The sequence below is a fragment of the Schistocerca nitens genome, chromosome 8 (assembly GCF_023898315.1).
Source record: "Schistocerca nitens isolate TAMUIC-IGC-003100 chromosome 8, iqSchNite1.1, whole genome shotgun sequence".
In the NCBI taxonomy this organism is placed as follows: Eukaryota; Metazoa; Arthropoda; class Insecta; order Orthoptera; family Acrididae; genus Schistocerca; species Schistocerca nitens.
In genome coordinates this window covers 170,171,630-170,186,107 of record NC_064621.1, presented here as the reverse complement: position 1 = coordinate 170,186,107, position 14,478 = coordinate 170,171,630, and the positions used below count along the sequence as shown (strand labels likewise).

Sequence of the window (14,478 nt, the reverse complement as noted above, 5' to 3'; positions counted from 1 at the left end):
CTGACGCCGCCGTGTTAGATGCCCCGAAATTTTAACAGACTGCTGTTTGCACGGAGGTCGTTTACGATTGCTTTTTTTTGTAATTTCTGTCGTGTGCACGCGACAGCTATTTTAAGTAGTAAATATTACAGTCCTTGCGCTAATAACATAGTGTCAGGAAAGCATTTTCAGACGCTTTTCTGGTCTTAAATGTGGATATCATCCAGTAATACAACGCATTTGTCCTCGTGAATAAAACTTTCTTTCTGTTTATACATTTCAAATAACCAAGAAGAGAAGTTTGTGATACAAAATGGACAGTTCTGCAATACATTTACATCCTATTTTGCTGTACTCGCGTCCGCAACTAGTGAAGTTAAAAATCGGAAAAGAGTGCTTGTTTGCTTACTGCTACTGATTCTTACTCGTTACATTCATATCATGTGCACAACATGTTTAATGCTAACGTCTGCAGAAAAGTTACCTACGTTTTCTTTGGTTCCCTATGAATGTGTACAATGTGAAAAGAAGTAAGCAAAACAAACTATCCTGACCTGTGTATGTCAACGAAGTGAATCTTGAAACGTCGAAGGAATAGAAAAAACGTGGGAGTGTACCTTCACGCAGAACTGAATTCTTGTTTCATTAGGCTGTCAGGGTGTCATTGTCGCTGTACACAGAAGAGCCAAAGAAACTGTTACACCTGCCTAATATCGTGCAAGGCCACCGCGAGCATGCAGAAGTGCCGCAACACTACGTGGGATGGACTTGACTAATGTCTAAAGTAGTGCTGCAGGGAACTGACACCATGAATCCTGCGGGGCTGTCCATAAATCCGTAAGAGTACGAGGGGCTCGAGATTTCGTCTGAACAGCTCAATAATGTACATGTTTGGGGAGTTTGGTGGCCAGCGGAAGTATTCAAACTCAGAAGGGTGGGAATTCTGGAAGTGCGGGATGTCACATTGTCCTGATGGAATTCCCAAATCCGCCGGAATGCACAATGAACGTGAATGGATGCAAGTGATCAGAATTGATGTTTACGTATGTGCCACCTGTCAGAGTCGACGTTTCAGGAGTCCCATATCACTCCGACTGCACACACCCCGCACCATCACAATATGGATGAGGTCGTCGCCATACCCGTACACGTCCCTCCACTCGATACAATTTGAAACGATACTCGTCCGACCAGGCAACATGTTTCCAGCCATCAACAGTCCAATGTCGGTGTTGGCGGGACCAGGTGAGGAGTTAAGCTTTGAGTCGTGTTGTCATCAAGGGTACACGAGTGGGCCTTTTGCTCCGAAAGCTGATATCGATAAAGTTTCATTGAATGGTTCGCACGCTGACACTTGTTGATGGCCCAGCATGGAAATCTGCAGCAATTTGCGGAAGGATTGTACTTCTGTCACGTTGAACGATTCTCTTCAGCCGTCGTTGGTCCCACTCTTGCAGGATCTTTTTCAGGCAGGAGCGATGTCGGAGATTTGATGTTTTACCGGATTGCTGATATTCACGGTACACTCGTGAAATGGTCGTATAGGAAAATCTCCATTTCATCGCTACCTCGGAGATGCTGTGTCCCATTGTTCGTCGTGCGACTGCTACGGTCGCAGGTTCGAATCCTGCCTCGGGCATGGATGTTTGCGATGTCCTTAGGTTAGTTAGGTTTAAGTAGTTCTAAGTTCTAGGGGACTAATGACCACAGCAGTTGAGTCCCATAGTGCTCAGAGCCATTTGAACCATTTTTGAACCCATTGTTCGTTCGCCGACTATAACACTACGTTACGTTCCTACTCACTTAAATCTTGGTAACCTGCCATTGCAGCAGCAGTACCCGATCTAACAACTGCGCCAGACGCTTGTATTAAGTATACGTTGCCGACCGAAGCGCCATATTTTGCCAGTTTACATGCCTCTGTATTTGAATACGCATGCCCATAACAGTTCCTTTGGCGCTTCAGTATAGTGAAGTGTTGATCAGTCATAACAAAAAACGATAAATTAATTTATAAGGCACGTTCCAGCAATTTGAAATTTATGTATATACTTGGTGTACGTTCTTTCTGATATGCCCGAAAGAACAGAAACCCTGTTGATCCAGCAACCATTATGAATTAAGACTCGAAGTAATGACAGACATTGGTTGCGATTGCGTCAGACGGGAGGCGTGCTAAGGTAGTCTGTGAGGCGATGATGAGTACTGTATCGGAATGGCTCAGTGCTCAGAGCATCTGTCTAAAAAGCAGAGGATCCGCTTTCGAATCACTATTCGGAACAAATCTGCAATTTTAATCAATGCCCACTCGCAGCCAGTGTCTATAATTCCTTTGCATCTTAATTTTGAATTTAATAAATTTCACCTGTAGGCAGTTCTGATGGTATTAACGAGATTTTAGACTAACACTTCCTACATTACTTAGTGCAAAACACCGCATTGTGAATAAAGGAAATGTCTCAGTATCCTAGACCATGCAAAATGGATATTTTGTCCATCAAGTGTTCATTGTATTTCTGAATTTTATTTTTAGGTTTTCAAAACACTTAAGCCTATACCTTGCTTCATGATAAACCAATAATAATATTAGGATGCTATGCAGCTACTGCTTTTATTTATTCATTCATCCGTCATGCAGGAGGTCAAACTTGGTACATTGTACTTGTCAGATACAATTAATAACACAAGTGTGCATAATAAGTTGTGTATAAAAAGGGTACACGGGAATAAAGATCAAGGTCCACAAAATTTTTTAAATTTAGTTGGTAATGCCATCTTTGAGAGGAATGGATGTACTCTTAATGGCTGGTCGGTGTGGCCGAGCGGTTCTAGGCGCTTCAGTCCGGAACCGCGCGACCGCTACGGTCGCACGTTCGAATGGGTGTGTGTGATGTCCTTAGGTTAGTTAGGTTTAAGTAGTTCTAAGTTCTAGGGGACTAATGACCTTACATGTTAAGTCCCATAGTGCTCAGAGCCATTTGAACCATTACTCTTAATGTGGCAAGGTTTGTTTGTTTAGTGTTTTATTTTATTTTTTAACTATCAAGGTGATCAAAAATCTGTGTCCAAGTTTTGATCTACTTGAGAAAAACGATCGAGGTCCACTCGGTTCTGAAGTAGAACAATCAAGATCCATTTTCTATTCAGAGATTTTTTCCCCTTTCATGTTTCATCTTATAATGCTGCTGGTTCATGATACTGACTTTCCAACAGTTGTTAACCGTCACCAGATGTGCTCACATTCCGCCTTTAACGGCCTATGCTTGCCTGTTAACCAGCACTGTCGCACGTTGTCAGCAGGCTGCTTCACTCTCATTCAGGCCTAGCTATGCCCAGCCCAAGAAGGCTACAGGAGTTTTGCTTGCCTGCTCGTCTTCCGCTGTGATACGCCACGTAGTAGTTTATTCTAGATGACTTTTTATTGTGTTGTGAATATTGTTCAGAAATTTTTGATAAGTTTGTGTTTCGCCGAGAGTCAGAAGATGAAATGACATATATGTTCCTGTAGAGTATCTGTAGACAACAAAATAGTGAATTTTGTTTGACCTTTTTTCTTTTGGCGTATTTCGGCCTTATTCATTTATTTCGGTATGAACGATTTTCTCTGTAGCTTTACCATCTTTCGACTAATACTGGCTATTCTAAATTCGAACCACCATCATCTCACCGCTAATTTTTGTAGTAAGCAAAAGACGAGATCTTAGACACCTACGAACCTGAATAGGTCTGTTATACTGCAACGTCAACCGAAGTTTTGTATGTCTAGTTTCAATAACCCTAGCGCTTTTCAGCAATATGTGACCCTCGTTATACGAGTTTTAATTACTTTTTGCAGGATTCTATTGTGGGTTCACTAAGTGCAAAACAATTCATTCTAAATTCCGCAAATTCAATTTAGCAATACGAAGTTAGTTTTCATATCATGTTAATCTAGAAAGTATGTGTCTGAAAGAAGCTTCCCTTTCATACCAAACTATCTTCGCATTAAGTATCATACCACCAGAATGTGGTTTTTAATATTGCCTGAGCCATATTTTTTTCTTATTTCAATCAATGTTTGCCCAAAGTTAGAAAGGCTATATTCTGCCAAATAGCCTCAAGTCCTTAGCACACATTTCCACAAAAGTTTCAGTTTCAAGTCTTCACCGTTTCAAAATAATATGGCCTGAGGTAACTGATGCTCAAAATTACAAACATGTCATAACATATTAGAGGTACCTGGATGAGTGTTTACTAACTTTTTACAAAATTTACGTTGCGAGCCATCCACTGATTTATTTGAAGCTTCCCCATAAACCCACGAAAACTTTTCCCATGCTGGACTTGAGCTATGTTTCGTGACTGGCACATATTACCTAATTCAAACTTTCTCCTCAACCGCCTTTACGGCTGAGTTGTTCATTTTACAGCTCCCACCGTTATGGTAAATAAGCTGCAGTCAAACTGCCTACGCAAACGCAGACCTCGATAGTCACGCTGGACTGATAACACAATCTGTTGTCAGGGGCAGCAGGCTGAACAGGTCCCGTGAAATTTGCCATTCTTCGGAACCCAAGCTGTCTTGCGCTAACCACTGTGCTTCAGGACACATGTACTCTTGTCTCCGTTGCGGCAGGCTCAGCTGCTTTACTGGTTGCGGCAGAGATAGGGGCAAGCAGACTGGAAGGAGAATTTGTAACCCTCTGCTACTCACTTCCCACTGTAAACGAAGTTTGAACTCTTATATTGTTTAGTAGTAAAGCAAAAACCGATACAAAACTTCACGAATTTGTGCATCCAGACTGGGCCGGAAAAGGAATTTCTTCGGTAAGTTGAGCAGAAACACTCGTGTGTTACTATTCCCGAGATTGTGTGTAATGTGATTTCTTAAGTGACATGGAGGAATCAGAAATGTCAGAGAATGAAGACTAACATTTCAGTTCTGTGCAGAACACAAGTGCAAGTAAAAGAAAAGTGTTGGTGCGTATTTCTGATTCCTCAAAAAGCTTACGGGTCCTGAGTCACGTTACACGCGACATTTGTACGTGATTACGATTGAGATATTTTCACAATATTTCATTCATAGAAAGGAGTAGATTAATGAAGGAATTCAATCTAATGGCTTCCTACGATACAAGGATGTTCAGGTATGTCAACTAGCATTCTTGGCAATGCATGGCATCACCAACAGACGTCTTATTACTCTTAAAAGGCATTGGTTCCTACAGGGAAAGCAACATAACACAAGGCCTAACAAACATTAAGGAGAAACCGTGTCTAAAGTGCATGAACGTATACAGTCACTGAGACGTCCCAGCTCACATTAGCATTCATGAGAGCAAATGATATATTTACAGAAGAATTTAATATCCGAAAATTACACTTGTACAATTTGAAAAAATCCTCCAAACCCTGTGTCGTACGAACAACGTCGACAGATCTTTGTGGCTAGCTACAATATAAATTTTGGATACCCCAAAACTGACACGTATACAGTACATGACAATTTCGGAGCTGACTGTTGGAAACTAGATTTATAGACAAACACCGAGAAAGATACAGCTCAGATACAAACTTTGATTAAGGAGAGACAACATGTAACGACTTAAAATAAATTACAGAAGATTACGTCAGAGAAGGTTTACGAGAGTCAACGTTCCGAACTTTTGAAGCACAGAAAATCTTTGATTAAGAAAGCAATTTGTATGGATTACCAAACAGATCTTTCACTTCTTTATATTTCATCCGACGAAGGATATTACCACAAGCAGCTATCATTTTATTCATTCAATATTCGTTTGTTTTCTTCTGGAAAATCTGTACTTTATACGTATGACGACTCGAAGGAAACAAAATACCTGTAAACACTGCTTTGGGGCAACTAAGATGGCGGACATGGGCTTAAATTTTTTAATGTCATGATAACTAGTAATTTTTCTTTTCTCCAGTGCTCTTCAACTCTCGAGAAATTCTATTCCGCGTCGCCTTTCGGACAAAAAATTCTTTTCGAAATATTGGTACGTTATTGGAACAATAAGTGAAGCAATCTCTTTCCAGAATGTCCTGAGCTCTTCTCATTCCTCCATATGAATTACTGCGATCTCCGTCACAATACGCTGTCCCTGAAAACCTAGAAACATCTCCACTTTCCACCACTACTAAAAACTTAGAACACCCAAGTCCCACCGTATACTACTGCTCGTTACTTCCGCAATGGTAGTTTTTAATTTTATGCAGATATAATGTTTCATATCAGACCAAAGCTCTGAAGGATAAACAGAGGTTACATACACACTTTGACAAAAGCCATTGGATAAAGATATGCACGACGGCTGTAGAATTGCGTACACAAGATATAAAAGTACAGCATATTGGCGGAGCTGTCATTTGTACACAGATGGTTCGTGTGAAACGATTCCCAACGTGATTATGGCCGCACGACGGGAATTAAGACTTCGAACATGGAATGGTAGTTAGATCTAGACCAGCTTCTCCCAACCTTCCCCCGAGACTATTAAGCCTGAGTGCAATAAGTAACAACCCCACCCCCCACCCCCCCTCCACCATCGACAACCACATTAGAGCCTCACTAAACTTGAGAATGAAAAAGAACTTTATTTAAACGCTTATTTTATTAAATGATGGAAGATAAATTATTTATAGTTTTTGTAGGTGTTTTGTTAAAAGCCGAAATAATGATTCAATGAGACAATTAGTACCCCTTAGTTCTAATAACATTTTATTTACGTTTATGGGAATATGAAGCAATTCTCAGCGAATCGCGAGTACTACCTACAACTGCTCCTCAGAAAAGAAATCTAATTATCCACGTTGATGGTAGATACTTATTACAAAACGTGCTTATTCTGCACCACTCCTCTGCCTAGTAACATTTGCTTCACTCACACTCAGCTAAGTCAAACTATACACAGGACTCCTTACCCCTGAAATGGCAGAAACTGGAAGACCTTACATTGCCAATGCTTTGTGTCTGGCCACTGCCGCACAGCAACGTAGTAGCCATTACGTAATTTCAGCTGTGCTGTGATCTCACTTATATGGTTTATAGTAGCGAAGTGAATAACGAAACAGCTTCTGCTCCATTGAGGGAACTACATACAAATCGGAGAGTGCATTTTCATGCGATGTTTAAGCAAATATGTATCAATTTTACTGACACAGATGGATTATACAAGGTATGTACAGTAGGTGGACTATGTGACGAATAAGGAAGATGATAATCTACATTTGTTCAAAGGTTGTAACCTCCACCACTGTGTCTTACGTGTTGACGACAGAATTTGAAACAAAAAATGTAATTAGTGGTAATTTATGTAATAAGTATAACAGTTTTACGAAACAGTGATGATAATAATAACGACAGTTTGGAAATAGTTCTGGTTCGAGACCCATACACTACTGAACTCTTTTTTTATACTCCTTAGAAAATTTCATTTTACCGCTCAGAGGGTAATTACCCCCAGATTGGGAATCACTGATCTAGACGCATGGGACATTCCGTTTCGGAAATCGTTAGGAAATTCGATACTCCGAGATCTACAATGTCAACATTGTGCCGAAAATATCAATACCTCTCACCGCGGAGAACGCAGTGGCCGAAGGCCTCCACAATCGACCGAGAGCAGCGGCGACTGCGCAGAGTTTTCAGTGTTAACAGACAAGCAACACTGTGTGAAATAACCGCAGAAATCAATGTGGGACGTACGATGAACGTATGCGTAAGAAAAGTGCGGCGAAATTTGGCGTTAATGGGCTACGGCTGCGGAAAAGCGACGCTAATGCCTTTGTTAACAACATAAGTAGCCTGCAGCGCCTCTCCTGGGTTCGTGACCTTATCGATTGGACCCTGGACGACTAGAAAACCTTGGCCTGGTCAGATGAGCCCCGATTTCAGTTGGTAAGACAGCGGCGCACACCCCACGAATACTGTCAACAAGACACTGTCTACCTGAACCGATCATTGACTGGAAATGGTTATGTTTGGCTCCTCGGAGAGCATTTGCAGCAATTCATGTACTTTATGTCTCCAAACGACGATGGAATTTTTATGGATAACAACGCTGCATGTCAGCCGGGAAAAATTGTTTGCGATTGGTTTGAAGAACATTCTGGGCAATGCGAGGGAATGATTTGGTAGCCCAGATCATCCGACACGAATCCCATTGAACATTTATGGGACATAGTCGAGAGGTCAGTACGTGCACAAAATTCTGCAGCGGCAATACTTTCACAATTATGGACGGCTATAGAGGCAGAATGGCTCAGTATTTCTGCAGGGGACTTCCAACGACTTGTTGAGTGCATGTTACGTCGAGCTGCTGCACTACGCCGGGAAAAAGGAGGTCCGACACAATATTAGGAGGTATCTCATGACTCAGTGTAATTACTGAAAGAATAACATTACTATTTTATATTACTTTTATCTTCACGCATTTATATACATAAAGCCTCATAAAGCCTTGACTCCGTTTACTAACAGCTTATGGGGGCCTGTTTTTGTGTTTCAGTGATCCACAGAGGTATGGTGGCGGTAGCAATGGTCCTGGTCAGCTGGTGAGATTCCAAAGGTTAGACACCTAGTGGGTTCCAAATATTCAAATGTTCAAATGTGTGCGAATTCCTAAGGGACCAAACTGCTTAGGTAATCGCTCCCTACACTTACCACCACCACTCCGTCTACAGGCCACAAGTGAACCATCGGGACCATTCGACCGCCGTGTCATCCTCAGGGAGGATGCGGATAGGAGGGGCGAGGGGTCAGCACAACGCTCTCCCGGTCGTAATGATAGTATTCTTGACCGAAGCCGCTACTATTCGGTCGAGTAGCTCCTCAGTTCGCATCACGAGGCTGAGTGCACCCCGAAAAATGGCAACAGCGCATGGCGGCCTCGATGGTCACCCATCCAAGTGCCGACCACGCCCGACAGCGCTTAACTTCGGTGATCTCACGGGAACCGGTGTATCCACTGCGGCAAGGCCGTTGCCTGGTCCCTACACTTACACATTACTTAAACTGACTAATGCTAAGAACAACACACACACACCTATGCCCAAGGAAGGATTCGAACCTCCGGCGGGAGGGGCCGCGCAATCCATGACATGGCGCCTCTAACCGCACGGCTACTCCGCGCAGCAGTGGGTTCCCTTCCTGCGACAATGTGAGTAGTAACCTCACAGATCCTTAGCTACGATACTTCCATGTACTTGTTTCAGGCTTCTGCATTTCCTTTCTATTGGACTTCCTGGTTTTTTCGCTCTCAACAGTTTTAGGTTTCGAGGCCCAAGGACGTCTTTCATTTTCTTTTATTATTTCCAACGGTCAAACGTCGACAGGAGATCCCAAAGTCTCTTCATACTGCCGAAATTAGTTCAGAATCAAAACTTTGAGGAAAGTCCATTAGAACTATGTGAATCAGACCCAAAAAGAAATAAAGGCAGCTCTGTCAACAGCCTCTACTCCCACGCCCAAGGAGCTATGAGTCGCATGACCCTTTGGCAATTCATATCATATAGAGAGTGTATGTTATGCAGACAACGGGAGAAGATGCAAGGCGAGTTTTCGAGTTTCCCGATGTCTTTAAACAACTGAACCATATCGGCTAAATAATCCTGAAAGAACATCGTGATCCTCCTAGAACAGGGGCTGATCAGATCGTTGGTAACCAACTCACGGAAAATACACACTACTCCTAGTATGCCAAGGTTCAAATGGTTCAAATGGATCTGAGCACTATGGGACTCAACTTCTCAGGTCATTAGTCCCCTAGAACGTAGAACTACTTAAACCTAACTAACCTAAGGACATCACACACATCCATGCCCGAGGCAGGATTCGAACCTGCGACCGTAGCAGTCGCACGGTTCCGGACTGCGCGCCTAGAACCGCGAGACCACCGCGGCCGGCAGTATGCCAAGGAGCCTCGAAAACATGATGGTCTCAAACGTAAATGATAAATCTATGAAAAAGGATAAACAAAACTGGATCAATGGATACATCGCAGTAGCAATCAAAAATTACAGAGGAATTTCTCGAAAAAGAGGGTGATATTAAGTTATGTTCTGCAGTGGAGCTGAGGAAAATGAAAGAGCAAGGCCCAGTACTATTCCGCATAAGAAATGGGAAAAAGAGATCGCAGGTTGCACATACATAAGCGAAAGTATACTTACAGCCAGACTGAAAATGAGAAGAGGCAACCCACCATTATAAGCGTATATGCACAGGAAAAAAGAAAAAGTTGAACCTAGAAACTTCTATGAATAACTAGAGAAGACTAACTACACTCAGTACAATGCTACTGATCAGATTATTATGGTGGATGATTTCAGTGCCAGAATAGAAACATTCGAGTGACGAATGTTTTTGGGCCTTTTGGAATTAGAAAAGTACTAAGGGATTTTATTACTTACAATAATCTAAAAAGAACTAATTCAATTTTTAAGGAAAGGGATATATTTAAGCATACTTGGGTCAACAGAGGTCTTAGATCAATAATGAACCACTACATCTTGGCAAGGGATAAACTACTGGGTCAAGGAAGGGATACAGTAGTTTACAGAGGACAAGATGTAGGATCAGATCATTTTCAGTAATCTCCAGAATAGATCTCTGACGAAATGGATGAAAATGACGGAACAAATGAGTGACCGACAAGTTCAAAGAATTTATAAGGTATATGAAACGTCCCCTTAGAAAAAATTTATACACGACTGTGCTTAACCTGACGCACAATATTTTTAGCGCAACGCAATCTGACTTTCAAAAAAAAATCCCTACAAAAGAATGGCCCTGACTAACATTAAACTATACCTTTCACAAATCACTTACCTCACAAAAATCTTCGCTGCTCAAGCTACTGCAATACAGCGAGCGCCACTACTGCCAGCTAAATAAAAGATTCAAACTATGGAAGGCACTAACTACTGATAGGGATAGTTAGCAAATGAAAGATATTAATAGAGAACAAAGAATGTATTTACCTTGATATCATCATATATATAGCAGTTCATGACAAATTACAAAACTCCGCCATCTCTCTCCCCACATCCACCACTGCTGGCGGCTCACCTCCAACTGCGCAACGCTACGCGCTGTTCACAGCCAGCTGCCTAACACTACAATGGCGAGTATTACAACAATGAAAAGCAGCCACAGACTGCACACAGCACAGCCAGTGATTTTCATACTGAGGTGGCGTTACCAATAAAAAAACCTAAACAGCCTACTTACATAGCCCCCATGCTACCCACAAAAAATTTTACAAATTTTGTTGGGCTCTGGCCAATACATATTTGTTAAAATTTTTTTCACAATTACAATAACAAAGAAATCAAATGCACACACTTATTGATACAATGTTGGTCAAAAGCTAAAATTTTCTCACAGTCCATAAAGACAGTCCTGATTCATCACAGTAAAATTACAGTGTTTTTCTTTTTTTTCAAAGTCTGAACAGTGAAAGAGAATGCACACAGAAGTAGTGGATTTCCATGCAGTCTTGAAGAAGTAGTGTCCTTCCAACGGAAAGACAGTGCTGACTCTTGACATGCTGACAGGTAATGGGCCACAACAGAGCAAACCCACAGCGGAGTCAGTCGAAGTTTTGAAGAGTATTGGTGGGTAGGTCATCACAGAGCAGACCCACTGTAGTCCTGGTAGAGATTACGGTATTGGTGGGCCACCAGAGGTGCAGACCCACTGCAGTGCTTGTAGAAATAATGGTATTGATGGATCATCAGTAGACCCACTGTAGTCCTTGTAGAGATAATGGTACTGGTGGGTCATCAAAGATGCAGACCCACTGTAGTCCTTGTAGAGATGGCCAGCAGCCATCTGTTGTGACTGTGCAGGTGCACAATCACCATTGAAGAGTCTTGCGGATAATATAGCAAGTCCATAACCACCACTTGTGCACTCACAAAGTTTTTGGAATTGTCCTTAGAACCAGCAATGCTGTTATCCAGTCCCTTGCTGAATTATTAACACACGTGCAAACACTAACAGTCCCTACTTCTCACATATTGTCCATATACTATGACCAATAGAAACATGTGCAGTGAAATGTAACTTACAAGTTACTTAATTTGATGAACTGCTGTCAATTACAATTTTATAACATAAGAATACAATAACAAGGTACAAAATACATCATTCAAGAACATAACAATACAGATAACATTTGTAGTAAAACAGGCTTTACAAAAGAATAGAAATAGACATATACATCAGTGCTACAGGAATTATGACATGAGTACATATATAAAAGATCAGAATAAATTTTGAAACATCAACTTCACACATGAGCATTAAAATAAAACAGAATAAGTAATGTCTAAGCATATTTACAAGTTAAATAACATATTATTAATACCAATTATATTTGAGGATAACAGTATTCCTCATCATAGTGAATAGTATTAGAAAAAAAATTCTATGAAACTACACAGAGACAGGAAGAAAACAAATATACAAGGGTACACAAACACATAGGGGGATAACACAATGGAAAGGACAGGGTTCGTTTTCAGTGTAACTTTTGGTACTGCAGTCCAACCTAAAACTTCATTCCATAGATCGTTCCTCTTATTTCGACATTTGCACCTGCCAAAAAAATCCTACCCAAGCATGCTTTCTATATTCTGTTCACATATTTCTTACCTCATTATTTATTTACCATTATCTTACCTCATCATTTATTTCCAAGAAAATCCTACCTAAACCTGTTGTCCCTAAACCCTACTTTTTTTGGTTCATATCCTCTTTCAAAATACCCTTTTTTTGGCCAAAGCATTTTCTTTAAGCTTCTCAATGCATTTCTTCCAATCCATCATAGTTAGTTTCTTATATAGTCTACCCCCTCTTAAGCTAACTTAAATCTACTGAGCTCAGATATATATACCAATGGATGAGGCAATGCAGCATCACATAAAACAATTAATATAAACAGCAATGAAAAAAGACGCAGATTTGCGAAGCAAGCTGCATTAAGAAATTAGCAAAGCAATTGTAATATTACAACTAATCTAAGGCAATGTGCAGCAAACAATAAAAATAAATCATTAGTAAAACTGGCTTAACAGAATAATACAAAGTCAAATTCAATAACACTATGCCTGGCAAACAGCAGCAACTTATACCTAAACATGACATAGCTCAAGCAGAAAAAATATTACAGTAAAAATGGCCATGTATGTCACATCTTAACACTAGAGTGATGCATCACGAGAACTTACACTAGCAGATAAGTTACCAAATCGTAAAGAAATTATTTATGCAATTCCTGTGAAGGGAAATGTCTATTTATGTGCCCTCGTTTTCTTGGAAGTAGATCATAAATTTCTTATTGACTCGATCTGTAGGCATAAAATAACTATATTAGTACATATATTAAATTTTATTTTAACCAATGCTGCAGTGCAGCTAGAAACTAGATATTAAACAAAATGGGCAAAGCAAGGCGTGAAACGTCATTCACTAGCCATATGGCATTTCTCTCAATTAGCACGACAATAGCCGTGAAATGTTTCTCATCGTTTTCAAGTTCGACCGTGTCGTTTTTGCGATGCTTTCTACAAAGGAACGTCAATATTATTTTAACCAATGCTGCAGTGCAGCTAGAAACTAGATATTAAACAAAATGGGCAAAGCAAGGCGTGAAACGTCATTCACTAGCCATATGGCATTTCTCTCAATTAGCACGACAATAGCCGTGAAATGTTTCTCATCGTTTTCAAGTTCGACCGTGTCGTTTTTGCGATGCTTTCTACAAAGGAACGTCAATAGCGAGGATAATGGCCTCCCCTTTTTTTTTCTACCTGTGCCGCTGGAAGGCTAATGGCTTTTTTTCGGGCGGCTGTCGCCGTGGTGGGTGCCCGCGACGCATTACGTGCAGTTGGTCACTTAACTTTCGTACGGAAATATTTACGACAGCAGTTTGCGCTACAGTGGCAGTCTCATATAAAAATATTTCACAGGTCAAGAATTAGCGTTGCAAATCTGTAGAAACAAAATCCTATAAATGTAAGTGTCCAAAAAAAAATATTCGTCAGCATTGTGATACATTCACGCATATACACACATTTCATTTCATAACTCTTAAAGTACGATTCTTGGTTTCCAACATACGTCTTCACAAGGCAGAGTTCCTAACCGCTACTCATTACTCCTTACCTTATTACACATATATATATTCGTCGACGCTTCTTTAATATTTCATCATATGAAACACGTAGCATAATCAAATTCCTCATATAGCATCAGCTTCTTGACCATAAACATACCTCAGCAGCATAATACACATCGTCGTCGTAAAAATAGCATCATAACACCTCAGTCAACTCTCAAAATCGTCGTAGCTTCCTCCAATAGTTTCAAAACCTAAAAAAAATTCTCTGCTCATGTCAAAAGTGTCATCCGCCTCAAACGCACTTCAAAAATCATGATCCCATACCAAATACATCATTCAAAGCTCACGTAGTATCACAATGGTTCTGAAAAAATAT

The 14,478-nt window shown here is 40.7% G+C and overlaps 1 pseudogene; it reads right to left on the bottom strand.

Annotated features, from left to right (window-relative positions):
* Window positions 1-8,846: 8,846 nt before the first annotated feature.
* Window positions 8,847-8,964, bottom strand: LOC126199764 (5S ribosomal RNA; annotated as a pseudogene).
* Window positions 8,965-14,478: the final 5,514 nt, after the last annotated feature.